Source organism: Balaenoptera acutorostrata, chromosome 12 (genome assembly GCF_949987535.1).
Source record: "Balaenoptera acutorostrata chromosome 12, mBalAcu1.1, whole genome shotgun sequence".
Lineage (NCBI taxonomy): Eukaryota > Metazoa > Chordata > Mammalia > Artiodactyla > Balaenopteridae > Balaenoptera > Balaenoptera acutorostrata.
The window spans coordinates 51,654,161-51,677,476 of NC_080075.1; the positions used below are offsets into that span (position 1 = coordinate 51,654,161).

At 36.8% G+C, this 23,316-nt stretch overlaps 1 protein-coding gene across 15 annotated transcripts in view; it reads left to right on the forward strand.

The window, feature by feature from the left end:
* The window catches only part of NRXN1 (neurexin 1), a 1,115,884-nt gene that overhangs the window by 396,886 nt on the left and 695,682 nt on the right, over window positions 1-23,316 (forward strand). The window lies entirely within an intron of this gene.

The following is a 23,316-nucleotide window of genomic DNA, read 5'->3' on the forward strand; positions in this document are numbered from 1 at the left end:
AGGAACACAGTGCTGCTAGTTGCAGGAAAGTTCAGGAAAGTTCCAAGGACTCCAGCTGGCTAATTTCAGTGTGAGAAGAAAGTCTGCCATCAAAATAGCTGCCCTCCACCTGTTTTGTCCTGATTCTTTTCTAGTACATCTTCACTCTTATAGTTTCTAGAATTTGACAAGATCTTCTGGCCTCAGAACTTTCTAGATATCTCTGTAGACACCTAGAATGTTCCTTTCCATTTCTACCTGCTTTAACTCTTACTTTCTTCAGCTCCCAGCAACTGAAGTGTTCCTTTTAAGGGAATCCCTTCCTAAGTGCCAGCTGAGTATCTGCCTTCAAGGCACATTTCAGTTTTCCTTCCTTGGTGGCACTTTGAACAAATATAATTGAATGACTTGTTTAATGTGTGATAAGGACCTGTTTCCCCTCCTTAGATAGACATGTAAATAAAAATCATTCCTGATCTCACATTCAAGCAGTAGCTTTCTTTAGCGCTATAATCAAGTTTGATTTTTAATTTTAAGCACAGTGAAGCTTAAAAGGATCATAGCTAATAATGACAGAAAGTTCCATTTATATTTTAAAATAGCTTATTTGGTTAGTTTTTAGTTCTTGTGCTCATGTGCAAATTGCAAATTAAGTAATTATAAATAATTCAGTCAACACAAGGTTATTGAGTGCCTCCTAGGTTCTGGGCACTGCCCCAATCCCTAAGATCCAGTGGTAGACAACCATCATGACAACAACAAAGTCTCCTGCTCTCGTGGAGCTCACACTTTAATGGGACATGTGGAAATAAATAAATAAATAAATAAATAAATAAATAAATAAATAATTCATAACTTAGGTAGTGATAAATGCTGTAGAAAGAAAAATAAAGTCCAGTAAAGAAAAAGATGCGGGTGCTATTAATTCCAGAGGAAGTGCCTTGTTATTTTTTTTTAATATTTTGAAATTTTATTAGTTTTCATTCAGTAAATTAAAAGGGAACTTTTTAGGAAAATTTAAAAACACATCAAATTCATAAAATATATTATTTCAAAGTTATAAAATGAATACATGTTCTTTGTAAAAAGTCAAACAGCAGGGGGTAGGGAAAAAATTGAAGGTGCCCCCTCATAATTCTCGTATTATTTATTTTTTCTTAGAAATGAAAATTAGAGACACTTTTCTATGTAGCTTATAGAAAAACACTGCTTTCTGGGATGTGGCTTTGAATGTTTATTTTGGGTCACATTTGGAATATACCTGTATTTGACATGTTATTTTCAACATCAAAATGAAGAAGTTTATGTAGCTCTGCTTTATAAAGAAAAATGTATATTTAGCAAACCTGTAGATGCTCTCCAGCATCCTGAATTGGATTAAATTGCAACACTTCCATTTTCTGAGTTAATGTGTTAAGTGCTGGACCTCAATAGTGAAATTGTAAGAGGAAGGTGACTATTTGCACTTTCAATGTAATTTTATGTCCCTCAGGGTTGTTATTGGTGAGTAATATGAAAGAATTATTTTCGTTCAACCTGGAGGATAGACTAAATGAAGAATTGGGCTTAGAGTAAAGAATGTCCTTCAGTGAGCTGGTAGAAGAGAATTTTATTCCATCCCGTAAGTTTATGAGACTAAAATTGATGTCCATCTGTCAGGATGGTTTAGTCCTTACTTTCTGACTATAGGGTCATGGGGATTAGCCATGCGGGGGCTGCTCGTCTATTTCCATTTAAACTGTTGTTGTTGCTGTCATTATTGCTTTTGATAGTCTCTTCTGGAATTTATAGGAGTTATTCCTTTCCATAAGGTAGAATTTTAAAATAGTATGGCTTGCTAGCTGTAAACATACATATATAAATCTAGTGAAAAAAATCCTTTTTTTATATCTGAAAGAGTAATATAAAGAATAAATATCTTCTTACCAGTTCAGTTACTTAGCCAAATCAGGATAGAAGGCTAAAGAGGCAAGGCAAAAATATTGATGGGATTTTCTCTCAAATCATTGTGTATATCAAATTAAAGTAGATGTTTAAATCATTAGGGTTTTTACCTGCATGAAGATTTTAGGAATGTGAAAAGCTTATCCAAACGTTGCAAAATACTGGCCTTGTGTAAGACTTACATAAAAAAATAATAAGTCTTTCCTGAAGGATACAAAATAGGGCCCAAATAAGTGGAAAAACAAACCATGTGTTCCTGGATCGGATGATTTAAGCTTTAAATTAAATGATAGATTTAGGGCAATTTAACTCATAATCTCAATTTGGGGCGAGAGGTTGGGGACTTGACAAATTGATTCTAAAGTTAATGTGCAAACATAAACAGCTAAATTTTTTTTGAGAAAGATAATAATTTGGGGAGGTTACCAACTTGATATTAAAAGGCACTGTGAAATGACTATAAGTAAAGCAGTTTTGTTCTGGTATAGAAACAGACAAACAGGTATATAGAGAAAAATAGGGTCTAGAAATAGATCAGGTATTTATGGAGTTTAGTGTATGATAATGCGGTGTTTAAAAACTGTGAGGAAAGAATGTAATATTTAATAGACAGTGTTGAAAGAACTGATTATACATGTGGGAAATAAAGTAAAATTAGGTTCCACTCATGTATCATTCATATAAAAAAACATAAAGGGATTGCATGTTATAGAAATACTAGAAGAAACGAGAGGAAGGTATCTTTATAATTTGGGGAGTAGGATATGTTTTCTTAATCAAGAAATAAAAGCAGCTTGCCATGAAGTAAAACTCTGATGGAAAGGATTTTATAAGATTAAAGAGCAAACAGAAAACTTGTGTACCAGGAAAACTGAATGACATTTGTAGCCAGACACTATGCTAATAATTTCATAAGCATCAATTCATTAACCTCTGGGTAAATATAACTTTTACCCACATTTTAAATAGGAGAAATTGGAGAATTATAATGTTTAAGCAACTTGCCCCCAATCACAAAGCTAATAAGTGATGGAGTGGTAATTCGGGCTCTTAACCACATCACTGGGAACAAAGTCAAAAGAAAATGTATTTAGGCACTGTATTCATTTGCATTTAAATTTATTCTACCAGAAAAGTTGGCATTCACACAGGATATTTAAAGAATATCTTGGACTATTATTTCTTCTATGTTCAATATAGTAGTTTTAAAGAATCTAAAGTCTCTTCATAATATCCTTTAATCATGTTTAATGCAATTTACTAGATTATATCTTACAATTAAATAGAATATAACTTTGCTTTACTTCTTTGAATCATTAAACCAATATCCTCCTTGGCAGATAGTGCAAAGTAAACCCTTCTTACATGAAGTCTTTTTTCCTCACAAATACTTGTCTATTTGATAGGAAATAAGAATAAAAATATCTAGTGATGGACCATCCATCTGTCTCCTCTCTCCTCCCAAACTAAACCTGAATAGCTTTCCAAAGCTCTCCTTATTTTTACATTGAAGTCATTACCTTCATTTTAGATAGACTGCATTTTTCAAAACTTTAATATTCATGACAAAAGTATGAAGTGCAACTGTTGTCCCTAAGTCTGTGCCAATCAGTAATTCACAATTCATTCTCAGCTGCATATTCCTGATAAAAATGTCAGGAATATTTCTTTCCTTTATCAAAGCCTTTTATAATTCAGGCTTAACCAAACTCTCTCATATCATTTGCCTTTCTTCTTCTTCATGCCATCTTAGTTCTAGTCAAATTTCATTAATTGTTTGACTTCTCACCTCAAAACGGTCACTCATTTCATCCCCTCACCTGGAGTGCTGTTCCCCAAATTCCCTAAATTTCAAATGTGTCATCCTTCAAGATGTCATCCAAGTTTTACCTTCTTTAAGAAATGCATCTCAACACTTTGGAAATAGTCTCTTCTTTTGAATTTCCCTGACCTCTTATATGCCTTGTGTCCTCTTTGCATTTTGAACATCTTATAAGATAGATATCTGTCTAATTCAACATTGTTTCCCTCAAAGCAATTAATATAGTGCCTCACACATAGTACGTCTTTAATATGTTTCTTTAATCAATGACTTAATTAATTCCTTGGGGCTTCCATGATTTATTTTGCAAACACATTCTAAAATGCTGCTTAAGACTTAAGGCTTTGAAATGCGTCAATTAAAAAAAATCTATTCCCCCTGGAAACTTTACTTAGTCCTTTATATACGTACATATGGATCTTGATTCATGGAAACATCTCTTTCAAAGTCTTTGGGATTGCACATATACATGCATATATATGTATAAAGAGGGAATGTGGTTTTCAGAGAGCAGAAGAGACAGCAGTAAGAAGGGGACAGACAGATGCAGGAGCTCAGCGGCTGTCAGGAAGGTCTCTGCAGGCAACACCTGCAGCAGCATCCAAAAGTGCTTTGCAGGCTTGGAGTGGTTATTCTGCTGAATAACTGAATATCCACAGAGCCAAGGTCCGTGACCTTGAGCACAGCAGATCTTTTCTGCTGAATATGATCTTATTCCAAGTGAAGTCAAATTATTCTTCCCAGTCGCCAAGAAAACCTCAAAGCTTTCAAATCACTTTGCCCTAAGAGATGCCTCAAATCTGCCAGGGCAGCCCACAGGACACAAGGACCACAGAATGCACTTGAATTGTTTGGAGGCGTAAAACTTTCCATTTTGTACAGAAGAAATCTGATGCATCTAGGTTGTATGCCGAGTATAAAAAGGACTTTGACCTGAAGTAGGAAAGGCCGAAGGGCTGCCTCTGTGCCTTCCTTGAATCTGAGCTAGAAGAATAAAGGATTTGTTTTAGTGGAAAGCATCGCAAGGCCTGCCCGAGCCACGGACATTCCATCTTGACCCATCTGCCCACGCTTCCATTTTCTCTTTTCAGCATTCAGAGAGTGTGCTTTTTAATTAGTCAGACAGGCAACAGCAAATGAGGGAAACGGGGAAGAAACTCTTTGTCTTCAAATTGAAATACATGTAAAGAAAACACAAGCAGAAATTTATTGAAAGGCTTTTGTGAGGAGGCTTTTAGTCAACGTTTGACTTGGTTAAAATCCCGAGCCAGTTGTTTCTTATGGCACAGCAGCAAGGGAAGCAAAAATGAGTTTTTTGTGCATTTGTCTGTTAGAAGAAGGAGGAGGAGCTTAGGCACTTAAAATTTCAGCCTGTGGTGTACAGAGGTATCAACCTGTTAAAGAAAGACAGGCCCGTCAAGAAGTTGCTGATGGATGGGTGTCGGCTCTTCTTGTTAACTATTTCAGGACTAGCTCTGTGTTGCATCTTTCTTTATCTATGTTAATCCCAGTTCTTTCTTCCATGACTTTCTCCTTAGAGTAGAACATCCTTGTTTTTAACGTCCATGGTGGGATATTTAGCTTCCATAAGCTTTTCATCAGCTTCAGGTTTTATTCTGACCAGCAAATAAAGAGCACTGTTCAAGACAGAGTGTTTGCCTTCTTTGAAAGTTTGCATTGAATTTTGCCAGAAATACTTAAACCTTATATATTTTGCCTAATGAGAGTTTTGGAGATTGGCTAAAATTTTTAATTAAAAAAAACCTGAAAACAATTGAATTCAGCTCATTGGGGGTTTCTGTGTGCTTGGGCAAATGTGATTGCCTGAATTGGCAGCAAGATACAACTCTAGATTGCTTCTTAGATGATTTTCCTTCAGGAAGGAAATGTATAAAATCAGCATCTGAATGGGTTGAAGATTCATGCATGTGGTTTTACGTAAAGATTGGCCCTTATAAAGAAAACTGTGACTTAAACTCAGATGCTTTCAAAGGTCAGTCTAATAACATACATCAAAGGGGAGAGAGGAAATGCACTTTGTTCCCATTTTATGAGATAAAATATGCCGACTACTTATTAATTACTCAAACAATATGCAAATGTAAAGCAATACTATACACAGGCAGGTCATGTCTGAAGTGTAAATTATAGCTTAAAGAGCTGCAACATTTTGTCACATTATTATAACTAAATTGGTACTATTATAGAGACACAATTGTTACATGTTAAACATGTAGGTCATATCTTTCTAAACCCTTGGTTCTCTACCGTGGCACGTGGCACGTTTGAACCACCTGGGAAACTTCTGAAAGTGTCAATACCCGGGGCTGAGACCAAGGCATTAATATTTTCCAAGGCTTTTTAGGTGATTTCATTGTGATGCCAAGTTGAGAACTACTATGAATATTAAATATAATATCAGATCACCTCAGCCTGATATACCTAATTATCCAGTAATTAGCTTCTTGTCAATATAGTTATGTATAGTCAATTTATGTTTATTTTTTATTTTAAAATGATACAGATTTTTTTCCCACATTATTGGTAATACTATCAATTTAAAATAAAATGCATTGTCTGTTTTTTGTTTGTTTGTTTAACATCTTTATTGGAGTATAATTGCTTTACAATGGTGTGTTAGTTTCTGCTTTATAACAAAGTGAATCAGTTATACATATACATATGTTCCCATATCTCTTCCCTCTTGCGTCTCCCTCCCTCCCACCCTCCCTATCCCACCCCTCTAGGTGGTCACAAAGCACCAAGCTGATCTCCCTGTGCTATGTGGCTGCTTCCCACTAGCTATCTATTTTACATTTGGTAGTGTATATATGTCCATGACACTCTCTCACTTTGTCACAGCTTACCCTTCCCCCTCCCCATATCCTCAAGTCCATTCTCTAGTAAGTCTGTGTCTTTATTCCCGTCTTACCACTAGGTTCTTCATGATCTTTTTTTTTTTTTTCTTAGATTCCATATATATGTGTTAGCATACAGTATTTGTTTTTCTCTTTCTGATTTACTTCACTCTGTATGACAGACTCTAGGTCCATCCACCTCACTACAAATAACTCAATTTCGTTTCTTTTTATGTCTGAGTAATATTCCATTGTATACATGTGCCATATCTTCTTTATCCATTCATCTGTTGATGGACACTTAGGTTGCTTCCATGTCCTGGCTATTGTAAATAGAGCTGCAATGAACATATTGGTACATGACTCTTTTTCAATTATGGTTTTCTCGGGGTATATGCTCAGTAGTGGGATTGCTGGGTCATATGGTAGTTCTATTTTTAGTTTTTGAAGGAACCTCCATACTGTTCTCCATAGTGGCTGTATCAATTTACATTCTCACCAACAGTGCAAGAGGGTTCCCTCTTCTCCACACCCTCTCCAGCATTTATTGTTTCTAGGTTTTTTGATGATGGCCATTCTGACCGGTGTGAGATGATATCTCATTGTAGTTTTGATTTGCATTTCTCTAATCATTAATGATGTTGAGCACTCTTTCATGTGTTTGTTGGCAATCTGTATATCTTCTTTGGAGAAATGTCTATTTAGGTCTTCTGCCCATTTTTGGATTGGGTTCTTTGTTTTTTGGATATTGAGCTGCATGAGCTGCTTGTCAATTTTGGAGATTAATCCTTTGTCAGTTGCTTCATTTGCAAATATTCTCTCCCATTCTGAGGGCTGTCTTTTGGTCTTGTTTATGGTTTCCTTTGCTGTGCCAAAGCTTTTAAATTTCATTAGGTCCCATTTGTTTATTCTTGTTTTTATTTCCCTTTCTCTAGGATGTGGGTCAAAAAGGATCTTGCTGTGATTTATGTCATAGGGTGTTCTTCCTATGTTTTCCTCTAAGAGTTTTACAGTGTCTGGCCTTACATTTAGGTCTTTAATCCATTTTGAATTTATTTTTGTGTATGGTGTTAGGGAGTGTTCTATTTTCATTCTTTTACATGTACCTGTCCAGTTTTCCCAGCACCACTTATTGAAGAGGCTATCTTTTCTCCACTGTATATTCTTGCCTCCTTTATCAAAGATAAGGTGACCATATGTGCGTGGGTTTAACTCTGGGCTTTCTATCCTGTTCCATTGATCTATATTTCTGTTTTGGTGCCAGTACCATACTGTCTTGATTACTGTAGCTTTATAGTATAGGCTGAAGTCATGGAGCCTGATTCCTCCAGCTCCATTTTTTTTTCTCAAGATTGCTTTGGCTATTCGGGGTCTTTTGTGTTTCCATACAAATTGTGAAATTTTTTGTTCTAATTCTGTGAAAAATGCCAGTGGTAGTTTGATAGGGATTGCATTGAATCTGTAGATTGCTTTGGGTAGTAGAGTCATTTTCACAATGTTGATTCTTCCAATCCAAGAACATGGTATATCTCTCCATCTATTTGTATCATCTTTAATTTCTTTCATCAGTGTCTTATAATTTTCTGCATCCAGGTCTTTTGTCTCCTTAGGTAGGTTTATTCCAAGATATTTTATTCTTTTTGTTGCAGTGGTAAATGGGAGTGTTTTCACTTTCAGATTTTTCATCATTAGTGTATAGGACTATAAGAGATTTCTGTGCATTAATTTTGTATCCTGGTACTTTACCAAATTCATTGATTAGCTCTAATAGTTTTCTGGTAGCATCTTTAGGATTCTCTGTGTATAGCATCATGTCATCTGCAAACAGTGACACTTTTACTTCTTTTCCAATTTGGATTCCTTTTATTTCTTTTTCTTCTCTGACTGCTGTGGCTAAAACTTCCAAAACTATGTTGAATAATAGTGGTGAGAGTGGGCAACCTTGTCTTGTTCCTGATCTTAGTGGAAATGGTTTCAGTTTTTCACCATTGAGGACAATGTTAGCTGTGGGTTTGCCATATATGGCCTTTATTATGTTGAGGAAAGTTCCCTCTATGCCTACTTTCTGCAGGGTTTTTATCATAAATGGGTGTTGAATTTTGTCAAAAGCTTTCTCTGCATTGATTGAGATGATCATATGGTTTTTCTCCTTCAATTTGTTAATATGGTGTATCACATTGATTGATTTGCGTATACTGAAGAATCCTTGCATTCCTGGGATAAACCCCACTTGATCATGGTGTATGATCCTTTTGATGTGCTGTTGGATTCTGTTTGCTAGTATTTTGTTGAGGATTTTTGCATCTATGTTCATCAGTGATATTGGCCTGTAGTTTTCTTTCTTTGTGACCTCTTTGTCTGGTTTTGGTATCAGGGTGATGGTGGCCTCATAGAATGAGTTTGGGAGTGTTCCTCCCTCTGCTATATTTTGGAAGAGTTTGAGAAGGATAGGTGTTAGCTCTTCTCTAAATGTTTGCTAGAATTCACCTGTGAAGCCATCTGGTCCTGGGCTTTTGTTTGTTGGAAGATTTTTAATCACAGTTTCAATTTCAGTGCTTGTGATTGGTCTGTTCATATTTTCTATTTATTCCTGGTTCAGTCTCGGAAGCTTGTGCATTTCTAAGAATTTGTCCATTTCTTCCAGGTTGTTCATTTTATTGGCATAGAGTTGCTTGTAGTAATCTCTCATGATCCTTTGTATTTCGGCAGTGTTGGTTGTTACGTCTCCTTTTTCATTTCTAATTCTATTGATTTGAGTCTTCTCCCTTTTTTTCTTGATGAGTCTGGCTAATGGTTTATCAATTTTGTTTATCTTCTCAAAGAACCAACTTTTAGTTTTATTGATCTTTGCTATCGTTTCCTTCATTTCTTTTTCATTTATTTCTGATCTGACCTTTATGATTTCTTTCCTTCTGCTAACTTTGGGGTTTTTTTTGTTCTTCTTTCTATAATTTCTTTAGGTGTAAGGTTAGGTTGTTCATTTGAGATGTTTCTTGTTTCTTAAGGTAGGATTGTATTGCTATAAACTTCCCTCTTAGAACTGCTTTTGCTGCATCCCATAGGTTTTGGGTCAAGATAAGATAAAGTTATTAAAATAAAAAATAAAAAAATTATTAAGAAAAAAATATTTTAAAGTAAAAATAAAACAAAACAAAACAAAAAAAACCGGACATACAGAACCCTGGGACAAATGGTAAAAACAAAGCTATACAGGCAAAATCACACACAGAAGCATACACATACACACTCACAAAAAGAGAAAAAGGGGGAAAATATACATATATCGTTGCTCTCAAAGTCCACATCCTCAATTTGGGATGATTCGTTGTCTATTCAGGTATTCCACAGATGCAGGGTACATCAAGTTGATTGTGGAGCTTTAATCCGCTGCCCCTGAGGCTGCTGGGAGAAACTTCCCTTTCTCTTCTTTGTTCCCACATCTCCTGTGGTTCAGCTTTGGATTTGGACCCGCCTCTGTGTGTAGGTCGCCTGAGGGCGTCTGTTCTTCACTCAGACAGGACGGGGTTAAAGAAGCAGCTGCTTCGGGGGCTCTGGCTCACTCAGGCCGCGGGGAGGGAGGGGTACGGAGGAGGCGGGGCGAGCCTGCGGCGGCAGCGGCCGGCGTGACGTTGCAGCAGCCTGAGGCGCGCAGTGCGTTCTCCCGGGGAAGTTGTCCCTGGATCACGGGACCCTGGCAGTGGCGGGCTGTACAGGCTCCCGGAGGGGCGGTGTGGAGAGTAACCTGTGCTCGTACACAGGCTTCTTGGTGGCGGCAGCAGCAGCCTTAGTGTCTCATGCCCGTCTCTGGGGTCTGCGCTGATCGCCGCGGCTCGCGCCCTTCTCTGGAGCTCGTTTAGGTGGCGCTCTGAATCCCCTCTCCTCGCGCACCAGGAAACAAAGAGGCAAGAAAAAGTCTCTTGCCTCTTCGGCAGCTCCAGACCTTTTCCCGGACTCCCTCCCAGCCAGCTGTGGTGCGCTAACCCCTTCAGGCTGTGTTCACGCCGCCAACCCCAGTCCTCTCTCTGCCGAAGCCCGAGCCTCAGCTCCCAGCCCCGCCCGCCCTGGCGGGTGAGCAGACAAGCCCCTCGGGCTGGTGAGTGCTGCTCGGCGCCGAGCCTCTGTGCGGGAGTCTCTCCGCTTTGCCCTCCGCACCCCTGTGGCTGCGCTCTCCTCCGTGGCTCCGAAGCTTCCCCCCTCCGCCACCCGCAGTCTCCGCCCGCGAAGGGGCTTCCTAGTGTGTGGAAACCTTTCCTCCTTCACGGCTCCCTCCCAGAGGTGCAGTTCCAGTACCTATTCTTTTGTCTCTGTTTTTCCTTTTGTCTTTTGCCCTACCCAGTACGTGGGGAGTTTCTTGCCTTTTGGGAAGTCTGAGGTCTTCTGCCAGCGTTCAGTAGGTGTTCTGTAGGAGCAGTTCCACATGTAGGTGTATTTCTGATGTATTTGTGGGGAGGAAGGTGATCTCCGCGTCTTAATCTTCCGCCATCTTTAAGCTCACCGACACTTCTTTTTCGCATTGTCTGTTTTTAAGTAGGAATATTTGCACATTTAAGTTAAAGACTTTCATTATAACACTATAAATCAAAATAAACTGCAAAATTAAAATTTTGATGTTGAGAAGCTTAACATAATTAGTGCAAATATGGTAAGGTAGTCAAGATGATTACCTCACTTTGAGATAATAGCTGAGAAAAATAATAGTAATATTAACTGGCGATATGAAAGCTATAAAGCTGTAATTTTGCATATTTTGTCTAGGAGTTATGAAAACTAGGTACCTGGGAAAGAGATTAAATTAGGATTGAACGTCTTGGTGAAAAAGCTAGACTGTCCTATATTCTTCAAAATGAATATTTTCTTCCGTCTGAAACTGTGAAGGTCTCCATTCAAACCTATCTAAAATAGCACTAGAAATGCAGCAGACTGTAGTAGAAAGAGCATAGGATTCAGTCAGAGATCCAAATTCTAGTCTGAGGTATTCACAAGCTAAGTGGTTTTTGACAAGTCTCTTAAATTCTCCGGGCCTTAGTTTTCTTATCTGTAAAATGAAAAGACTGAATTAAATCAGTGTTTTTCAAATTTGAGTGGTGAACCGTTACTTTTATGAAATCAATTTAGAACAATTCCTATTTCTATAAAAAATAGAAGAGTGCATTGCAAGTACAAAGTCTATGTACAGTATGTGAATCCTGGGTAACTGGGAAGAAATTTTCAGAAGACCTTGAATTAGAAGATCTCTTTAACTTTCTTTTATGGTTTTATGAATTGTTCATGAGAAAGGCATGTAGTGTGGGGAATGGAGGGGGAGGAAACATTTCAAGTATGGGATATAAAATATATCACGAGTTCTTGCCATATAGTGTCAAGGCCAATGATCTTTAGAAAGAAAAGACTTGTTTCATTAGGGTGTTTGGTTTACTCACAACAGGTAGAAAAGGAAAAAAAGCATTTACAGCTTGTGAATGTGGAAATGTGTCTTATCCTTGAGATCAGAGAATTATCAGTGTGAGAAGTGGACAGATATATTGTGAATTATAGTTACTGATCAAGAGGTGGTATTATTCAGTCTGGCCAGAATGTTCTCTCACCAATCAAATTACTTCCAAACTAGAAAGTAAGAATGTGCTCTGCTTTTTGATTGCTTTGTTTATATTTCATCTATTTTATTGTACATTTTGTGCTGTTTGTTGGGAAGTGGGTTCTTTTCTTGGAGAGTAAGGTAAGGGAAGACCCAGTATTTTACAAGAAACATTGAATTTCAAGCTTAACTGGTTACTGGAAATAACTAGGAAGTAAAAAATAATAAGAAAGTATCAGGAGCACTACTCCAGTCTTATGAAAGTAGGACTTAAGGGAATGGGTGCTAGAAATATGCTTTTTTTTCTTCTTTTTTTATTGAGGTGGAGTTGATGTACAATATTATATGTTTCAGGCGTACAACATAGTGGTACACAATTTTTAAAGGTTATACTGCATTTATAGTTATTATAGAATATTGGCTATATTCCCTGTGTTGTACAATATTTTTTAAAGGTTTCTTTCCCAGGTGATTCTGATGACCAGCCCTGTTTGGGATCAACTGGTCTTGAGACTCAGCTTCTCATCTCAGCTTCACCTGTGCCTAGCTATAGACGCCAGAGAAAATCTCATAACCTTTAAAGGTCTCCTTTTTCCAGTTCTAAAATTTACATTTATGTGATTCACTGAGATTTCTGATAAAGTTTCACAGTTAAAAGAAAGTTAACCACAAATCAGCCAATGTCCATTTTTTAAAAAAAATTGGAGCTTGAGACATAAGTTTATATTTAGTGTTCTAAAAAGGAAATTGTCATAATTTCTATATGCTGGGAAGGGTTCTCTTTTAATATTAGATCCCAATACCGACTTGTTGACAATGTCAAGTGTTAATCAATGAGTAGGCTGTCCTCTCATGTGATTCCCCCATATGCTCCTGTTTTATACTCCTGCCTGTTTCCCCTACTCCAATCATAAAAGTCTGAACTGGGAGTAAATATTTCTGACCAACACAAGCTGAGCTAATCAAATTTCATCCCCTTTGGGGAATTCAGGACTTGAATGAAATTACTTTGAGTCTGGGGTTCGCTGTTGTTGAGTTATACGAGCGATACAACCCTATAGGAGACCAAAACTATGAGGAGCTTAGATCTTCCCCATGTTCCATCCTTTCCAAGACTTGATGGTTCGGTGATTCCTTCTATTCTGTAAACTACTTCCAAACTCTTTCTGATAAATTCTGTGTGTTTGCATTAGGCTGGAGCTCTGCTGGTGTTGAGAAGGGAATAAAATCCTAAGGAATCTATTGTACAGAATAAATAACTTCTCTCCTGTGTATCTAGAAAGGTGTTAGTTTTGTACCATCCTTGGGAGGCTTGAGAAGATAGTATTCAAAGCAGATGAGAAACCTATTTTGAAAAATGCTGAGCTAGACAATGTTGATTTATGATGCTTTCAATACAGCTATGACAGATGAGATGTGGGGAGGTTATGGAAGAATCAGTATGTAATTAATAATAATGATAGTAATTCCATAATCATTATATTACTGATCCTTATTTTTTAAAAATCTGAAGGTGTGGCATGACAGCATGACAATAGCCATTGTACTGAAGTAAGCTCAGACTCAGCTACATTTACTTGCCCATGGTCATGTAGCACCAACCATTAAGTGGGGGAACTGAACTCAGGGTTCCTAATTCCAAACTAAGGGTTCTATCCATAGGAAAACACTAGTCATTATTGATTTATCCTTTCATACATTCATTAGAGAAATATACATGCTCCCAAATTAATTCATATAAACATATAGTAAGTAATATCAGCTTTCTCTTCAAATGTTTTATTATTCTAAGAATTTCATTTATATGGAAAAGTACCTTAAATTTGGGGGAAAAAAAATTCATCACATTCTTTTAACACCCCAGCACATATTGGACCAAAAAGTCTGTTGAAGGTGTTCTTTTCCAGACTAAGGAAGAAAAGTGATCTGAATTGAAAGTTCATTTCTGATAGAGTGTAAGCAGAACACCTTCCATGTTGCTTTGTTTTTCTTAAATTTTAAGTCCTTACAGTATAAGAGGAAAAGTAGCTCTAGAAGCTCAGGGAGACAGAGGTTGCTATGGAAAGTTCCTTGTAAAAGCAGCAGCCATCAGAAACCTTTAAAGACACTTTAACTCTAGCATGTTGTGTGACTTTGACAGCAGGAAAGCAATAGAGTTTGGCTGAGTTGAGCCTCAGTAAATGTTTATTGAATGAATCAATGAAACAGTGGCTCAGTGAATCAAGAATGTTATAGGGCCATAAAATTTTAGAATTGAAAGAAACACTGGAGATCACTTAGTCCAGCTATGTCACTTTGCCAGGGAAAAAAATAAGGCCCAGTGAGGCTAGGTGGAGTGGCCAAGGGCAGAGAGCTGAAAAGTGGCTGAGTGGAAACCAGCGCTCAACTCTCCTGATCCTTAGCGCAATGCTTTTTTCCGTTAGAGAATGAAAAATAAAAACACAAAAACCTCATGAAATCATTTTGCAAGTCATCAAGGTATAAACCTCTTTAAAAGGGTAAACCATCAATAAAGAGACATATTTTTCCTTCCTTTATGGTATTTGTAATACCTCCATCTCTTTTTTACTCCATGAACCTGAATTAACCAAAAATTTCCTAGAACTAGGGTGCTGGGCATAATGATATTCTGGTTATTAAATGATTAGGTAAAAAGCTGATTCTTTAAAACTGCTGGACAGTCCTTTAAAATATGGTAGTTAGTTTAATAATAACAATAATAATAACCAACAGTTGATTGCCCACCATATGCCAGGTATTTCTTTATGTTCACAGCAGCATGCTGAGGATAAATTTTTCTCATAGAATTGTTAACTAAAGGCCCCTGAAACAGAATTTAAGTAACCTCCACTATAAAGAAAATCTCTAAAAACGGGCCAGTTATCTTCCTCAGCACTTACTAGAAGATAGCAAAACTGATCTTTTGACCCCTCCTGATTCCTCCCTACCCCCCACCTTCCTTATCTACCTAAGCACTGGAGATGGGTGAGTGGGGCAGAAGAGTCAGTAGGTCATAGACCCCATGAAAATGTATTGTCCAAGGAGAAGTGTGTTTCCTTTACCCAAGGTAATCGGGAGAACAGACTACTATAGAAGCGTGTGCAGTGCCTGTGTATGCCTGCAAAAGAGGAATGTCCGCATTCTGCATTCCTTACACATGACAGTGTCTGCATCAAACTTGCTGACCTGCCTCGTGCCTTTCTGAGGAGAGAAGGGGACTGGTACAGTGGACAGAGACAAAGGAGTATAACCTAAACTCCCAACGTCTGGTATAGCCAGGATGCCTAAGATTCTATGGGTCATGCAGACACTCCACTTTAGTCTGGGGCTTGAGCCATCTGGCCAGTATCTCTCACAAGAAGGCCACTTGCTGGGCTGCTGGGCCAGGGGATCACAGTAGCCAGATGCAGTGTGTTGGAACCAGAGGATGAAGCAGGTTGAGCCAGATGAATCTCTCTATGTCCACCACCCCACCCCTTAAATTATGTTTGGAAAATGCAGTGGGGAGGCCCTACAGAGCACTTAGGAATCTACCATTTGGAAGGCATCAGAGGTCAATGAGGGTGAACCAAAGAAGCAGGTACAACCAACAGAAAGAGACTATAAGCATGGCCACTGTCCTGTTCTCTTCCTGTCATTGACTCCATCCCAATAAAACGGAAGGGCCAGGTTTTAAGGCAGGTGGTAAGAAGATGTCTGTGGTCATACCACATCCTCCCCTTCTTCCTCAACTCAGACTATGAATTGAGGGCTGAAATTTACATCAAATCTTAGGTGAGAGTTATAAATTAGCCTGAGTTTTTAATAACCAAAAGCCCCAAAATTTAATAATTCTGCCCAAGATGTTGTGAAGAGATGGGGAAAGGAAGTGACAGTGCGTGCATGTTTACAATCAGTGACTGAAGAAATATAATGAATATGTAAACAAATACTCTTTCATGTTTATATGCCATGAATATATCCCATGGATTTTGACTGTAATAAACTTATTGCACATACATTTTATTACTTAATCCTCACAACCAACCTGTCATATAGCTGCTGGTGTTATTGCCTCCATTTGCTGATGAGAAAACAGAGATTTTTTAAGACGATTGATTATTTATTTAAGTACTCACAATGTGAGAATGGGGTTGAAACCCAGGTGTATATGACTCTATAGCCCTCATTCCTATGGTCTATAACTTTACAACTGTTAGTTTCATTGCTAGCACTTTCATGCATATCCAGAATCCAAACTCCACACAGAAGCCAGACTTAACTTTTAAAAATGTAAATCTGAACTTGTCACTCTCCAGCCTCAATACTCCAATGGCTTCCCATTGTACATGGAATAAAAGACGCAGACGTAGAGAATGGACTTGAGGACACAGGGAGGGGGAATGGCAAGCTGGAACGAAGTGAGAGAGTGGCATGGACTTATATGTACATGGGATAAAATAGAAAAGTTTGACCAAGGTGATGCCTGAATGAATTATTAATCTCCCTCTCAATTCCAATTTGAGGACTACTAGGTGCTTTACATGTGTGACTTTTGGATTCAGTATTCTTTGCCTTAAGATCAAAGACATGCCATGGGTTTCCAACATCCCTTCTCTTCCCCAAGTGCAAAGCGTGGTACTCTAAAATCCAAGTGTTCTTAGTTTATACTGATCTTAGTATAAATGAGGATTGTTTATAAATACAGGATATCTATAAATCTGCTATAAATATCATTGTCTTCCTATAATTATATATATAATAGTATATTTGCTATATATACATATATATAATTTATTTATTAGGTAATCATTAATTGACCCCAAAGGAATCATAAGTTCATACAGAGATTCTTTGCAAAGCCTAAATTCACCAAGCTATGTTTTTACTTTGATTATGTTACTGGTATCCTCCAGGTTAGAAGATGCTAGAGTCTAGTTGTCGTAGATTCAACTGTGGGAGTTGAGCTGGAGGCAGGCCCAGAAATTGTGATATTGCACACCTGGTGAATGTTTGCTTATGACTTTCCCTGTGTGTCATAGCATCTGTGCAGAACTGAATGGTCATCAGCCCAGTTAGGCATGGAGTGGCCTGTTTGGTTCCCAGCACCTGCAGTTATTTAAACAAATGCAAATCAGTTGCACAATAGGATTGGAAAATTGTCATAGAGTGTTGGGCTGTGTCCTATTTTTTTTTTTTTTAATATGTTCAAGTTTAAGCTGCATTTAGTTTTTGGTAATGAATTAGAGGCTCATTTCATGGCAATATATAGGAAATAAGGAAGAACATGAGGTTGGAATAAAGAGGGCAAGAGTTATACATATTTTGATTCTACTCCAATTTGTTATGTGACCACAGTTTTATCTGTTGAGGCCTCACTCTCTTCATCTAATAAATTAGAGCATTGTGCCAAATAATATCTAAGTCTTCTTTACCTTTCATATTTAATGACCTCACATATCGTCATTAAGAGTGTGCCTATTTTTGGGGTTATCTGATGGATTCTTGGCAACTTATTTCTGGATTGGTTGCCTTGAGGTGTATCTAAAGTGAAATAAAACCTTGAAGAATGAATATTTTATGAAGCTTGATTTCTTGCTGCAAACAATAGAAGTTAGCCTCAGAATTTCTGTAGGTTGAATCACATTTGGGAATTTTGGAATGATTTACAGCATTGCATCAGGTAGAAAATCCAAGGAAAGAGTGAACTACTCTCCCTTTAAAATAACGCTGTTTTTCCTTATAGTGATCAATTGATTGTTTTAATTTCTAAATTACAAAGGGTTTGGCAAATAAAACTATGCTGTTTTCTGTTACACTGAGGGACTGAGAATTTAACCTGATGTGATTTTCAATAGGCAGACTTTCTTTTCCTGTTTTTCTAAACTTGCTTTACCTTTATAGTCAGAGAAAGCCAGACATGTTATTTAATTTAATAATGGAAACTTCTAGTGTGAACTTTTGTTTAGTCAAGGACATTTTCGGCACAATATTCTTGTGTATTTGACTTCTAGAGCAGTAAAACAAGTGAAACAAGTCTCTTACTCAAACGTCGGTTTTTGTTCACTTGTTTTTTTTCACATGTTGATTTCAGTTTCTGGTTTGTGTTGAACACAATCTTAGAATATATTTTAAGGTATAGTAAAACCTTATAAACCTGTGTGATTTGGGATTGTGTATATGAAGTGCAAGATAATCAAGAACAATAATGTAGGTCAGGTTCTTGGCTTAGGAAAATGGCCTGACATTCTTCATGTAAGTGAGAATAGTGGGACTTCTCTCTGCCCATAGACATCATTGTCCTTAGGAACTAGGGCCATTCCCTTGCAGATCCTTCACTTAGTAAAGAAGTTCAGTGAACCTGAAAATTGTGGAAACATAGGGTCAAATTAATGAGACTTTACCCCAAGCATAGGCAATGGGAAGGGGCATTATCCTGAGAATCAATTTCTGCATGAACTTGGGGAGCCATTTAACCTTTCTTTGTGTAATATTCCTCTCTCTAAAGTAGAAATCAGTAATTCTTGCTGTTGAAAAGGATCTGTTTGTTCATTCTTCCATCCAAGGATTGAATACCTCCTGCCGTATGCAATTAAGTGTTTCAGTTATGTTTAAGTTCTTTCTGTGATGAGTAACTTGTTTTCTATCAAATTGAATGTTCCACCTATGGATACCTCTCTTAGAAAGTCTTCATTATATTGAGAATATATTTTCCCATACCTTTCATGCTTTGATTCTATTTACACCCCTGTTTCCATACAAAATGGAATTACTCTTCCAGGGGACATCCTTCCTGATGTTTCAAGATACTGTCATGTATCCCCTAAATATTTTTTTTTGGAGGGTTTTTAACATTACCTTATATAATCTAGAAGCCTTTTTTCATCTTAGCATATATCCAAACATACTCCAGCTTGTCTAAATAGGAGTGTGATAACGGGCATGAGCTGCCTAGCACTAAAGCACAAGACCGTCCCATCCCTCTTCTAAGAACTTTTATGAATGTAACCCGTGCTTACCTGGGCTTTTTTGAGTGTCTCTATCACACTGTTGATTCATGTTCTAAATCCTCTAAAGATTTGGCTTTGTTTGTTTTATCTGATGTGTCTGGGAAATATGTTTCCTATATACTCTTACTTGTTCAGTTGAGTAGTTTTAGACCTGAGAATAGAACTCAGGTTTATTCCCATTAAATTTAACTTTGTCAGAATCAGCCTATCCAGTCAGCGTAACAAGAAATTGTACAATTTGGATTTTTTCATTGAAATTTCCTTCAGAAAATTAGATGAGCAAGAACTGTGTATTTTCATCTAAATTATTAGAGGGCTGAAAATTGAATAGGTCTAATTCCAATGGCACTGTATTAGATCTCTTCCTCCAATTGTATTGCAACAGAAAGCAAATTAATATAGAATATTAGAAAAATGCTCCAAGCTTTTGAGCAGTTTATTTTTTAATTGTTTCTCTAATTCTACCATGGCATTTCTATGATGAATAATAGAGACTCCCTTTATCTTGACAATGATCCATTAATCAGCGCATTTGGATATGGTCGTTCAAACAATTATAATTATATCCATTGCAGCTTATATACTTTTTCTATATCCTATGAGGTTGCTCTGGAGAGCAAATGGTATTAAAGGATATTAATATGCATTGAAAAGTTTTTAAATGCTACATAACTGGTATTATTACTGTTGCTATCATTTTCATTTTTACTAATAAAAGTAACATTAATGGGAGTAATGTCTTACTCATATCACCCTATTAATCACAAAGAAAAGACTTTATCAGGTGAACTTGTTTTGTTCTCAGTCATACAGATTATTTAAACTAGTATTTAAATTATTTTTTGAAATATAGTATAAATACTAGGAAGTGCACGTATCATAAATGTACAGCTATATGATTCTTTGCACTCTGATCACACCCATAACCAACACCCAGATCAAGAACAGAACATTGCTAGCACCCAGAAAGTCCTCCTAACTAGTCCCTGCTTCATATCTACCAAAGGTAGCCATTACCTTGACTTACAACAGTAGAGATTAGTTTTGCTTGTTTAAAAATTTTTTATATAAATGGAATCATAAGTATGTTCTCTTTTATGTGTGGAATTTTTTTTACTCAATGTTATTATTCTGAGATTTATCCATATTTTTGCATGTAGCTGTGGATTATATATTCTCATTGTTGTCTAATATTTCACTGTGTAACTATACCCCACTTTATTTATCCATTCTACTATTGATTGGCATTTCAGTGCTGTTCAGTTTGAGGTTATTGTGTAGAGTGCTGCTGTAAACATTCTAGTATGTTATTCTGATGATCTTTTTGTCCATTTTGTTGGGTGTATCCTTACAAGTGGGGGTTACTGGGTCATAAGGTAGGCAGGTGTTTAGCTTTAAAAGATATTGCTAATTTCAAAAAGCAGTTCTCACCAGCAATACATGAGAGTTCTAGTTGCTCCACATCCTCACTAACACTTTGTGCATTTTGTCTTTTTCACTTTATTCATTGTAGGGGAATGTATTGATATTTTATTGTGGTTTAGTTTGCATTTCTCTGAATACTAATAAAGTTGAACATCTTTCCATATGGATATCCTTTTATCATGGATAAAAGTGTCTGTTCCTGTTGGTTTGTCTAGTTTTGCTTTTTTTTTTTCTGATTGATTTGTATAAGTTCTTTATGTATCCTGGATATAAGAATTTGTTGATATATATGTTGCTGTGAATCTAATTTCTTTTTGATGTTTATTGTTTTAGAACATACTAGAAATGCACAAGATATTTGGGACTTACATTTTAAAATGGACATAGACCCATTCTTTAGGTGTTCAACAGGAGAGCATAAATAACTCTTCACTATGCTGCTTGGTATTTGCATATGATATAGCACAAAACAATGACAAAGACTGTATGGTAACAAAGAATTGGAGGAATTATAGTCCTCTTGAAGAAAATAGAATGACTTATGTATTCTCACATAGTACACATATTCTTTCTTTTTTTTTTAATTTTTTTTTTTTAATTTATTTATTTATTTTTGGTTGTGCTGGGTCTTCGGTTCGTGCGAGGGCTTTCTCTAGTTGCGGCAAGTGGGGGCCACTCTTCATCGCGGTGCGGGGACCGCTCTTCATCGCGGTGCGCGGGCCTCTCACCATCGCGGCCCCTCCCGCCGCGGGGCACAGGCTCCAGACGCGCAGGCTCAGCAGCTGTGGCTCACGGGCCCAGCTGCTCCGCGGCATGTGGGATCCTCCCAGACCAGGGCTCGAACCCGTGTCTCCTGCATTAGCAGGCAGATTCTCAACCACTGCGCCACCAGGGAAGCCCCATATTCTTTCTTGAAAAAGAATATGGCAAAAAGATTTTCCCTGCTTAGGTTCATGTCTCATTTATGGCCTTTTGAGGTAATGATATATTGTACAGCGTGATTTTTTCCAAAACTATGTGGTTGCATTTAATGCAAATTTAAATCATCTAAATTTGATATTAAACAATAGAAAAGGAGTGATACATTTTCATTTTTAAGTAATAGGAATATGATGGTGTGAAATGTCATCAATTCTCATATAACTTCACAGCTTTCCATCTAGTGAACTGCAAACTCTATTTACTATTTTTTTCCTTTGGCTCTGCCACATTATCTGGCAAATAAATCCTTTGTCAAGATTTATTTTGAATAAATCATATTTGGAATGATGTGAAGTCACTTAGATAAAATGCTACAGCCTTTTGACTAGATCAAACCTCTTCAAGCCCCCAAACTCTGTTATTTAGTATTTAAGGGTAGTCAGAGGCTGAATTCTAATCCTGCTTCTGTGGTTGGTGCACTTTCTGAATTTGACAGTCATTTAAACTCCATGGGCATCATTTTCTTAACAATGTAAATTAAAAGCTTGGGCTAGAAGAGGGTCTCTAAAACTCCCTTTGGCTCAGAGACCTGTTCTGAGTATTCCTTGGGGATGAAAAGTTTGCAGATATCTTCAGATAAGTGAATCTCAGTATATCTGATGTATGTATACGGATATGAACCAGAATTCACTTGACTCCCTATCATCAAATAATCAGAACTGTGAGAAGAGAGAAATGAATTGAAGGGAATTGGGAATGGTATTTTAATTGACTATGGTAACAATTTTCTAAAGACTGACACCTTTATAATATGTGACGTTCCCATGGGCTAGCATAAGGCCAAATAGTGCTTATTGCCGTTGGTCGATTTTCAGCTCATCAGCACTCTCATTAGCATTGGATAAGAATTACTATTTTTCCATAGCTTTTACAAAGCCTGGAGTTTTTCTATCTTTTCATATCATTTTTTGTCAATTTCATGGCTATGAAATAGTTTCTGAATATAATTTGATTTTTGCCTTTCCCTGAAGACTCATAGAATTGAGCATCTTTTTATTTATTCATACAGCATATACCTGTTTTTCTATGAAATTACTATACATTTATTTTGCCCATTTTCCCATTGTTCATCTTTTTTTTCAAATCGAGTTATCAGAATGCTTTGCAAATCCTGTATTGTAGTCCTTTGTAGATTAATATGGTATGAAAATATTTTCTACCAACCTAATTTAGATTCTTACTCTCTTTATAGTATTATTGATGAACAGGTGTTCTTAATTTTAATGCAGTTGAATTTATCAATATTTTATTAGTGATTTTTGTGCCTATTTAATAAATCCTTCCATACTTCAGTATTGTAATTTCTTGTCTTACGAAAATTTTACAGACTTACCTTACTAATTTATATCCTTAGTCCATGGAGAATTCATTTTTGTAAACAAAATGATGTAAAGATCCAATTTCATTTTATTCATGTAGATAACCAGTTGTCCCAGCACCATTTATTGACTAATCTATACTTTGCTCACTTATTTGCAATGCCTGACTTGATATAAATCATTTTCATATATGCTTAAGATTATTTTTAGTTTGATTATTATCTTTATTCTCCCCCTTTTGTCTATCCTAATGCATTATCTTTATTATCATAATTTTCTAATAATTGTTCATCTTTGCACAGGAAAGTTCCTTAATCTTCTTTCTCTGGTGTATCTTGGCTATTTTGGGCTCTTTGTTTTTCTCATAGAACTTGTAGAACCAGCTTTTCGTATTCATTTAAAAAAAATCATTGAGATTTTTACT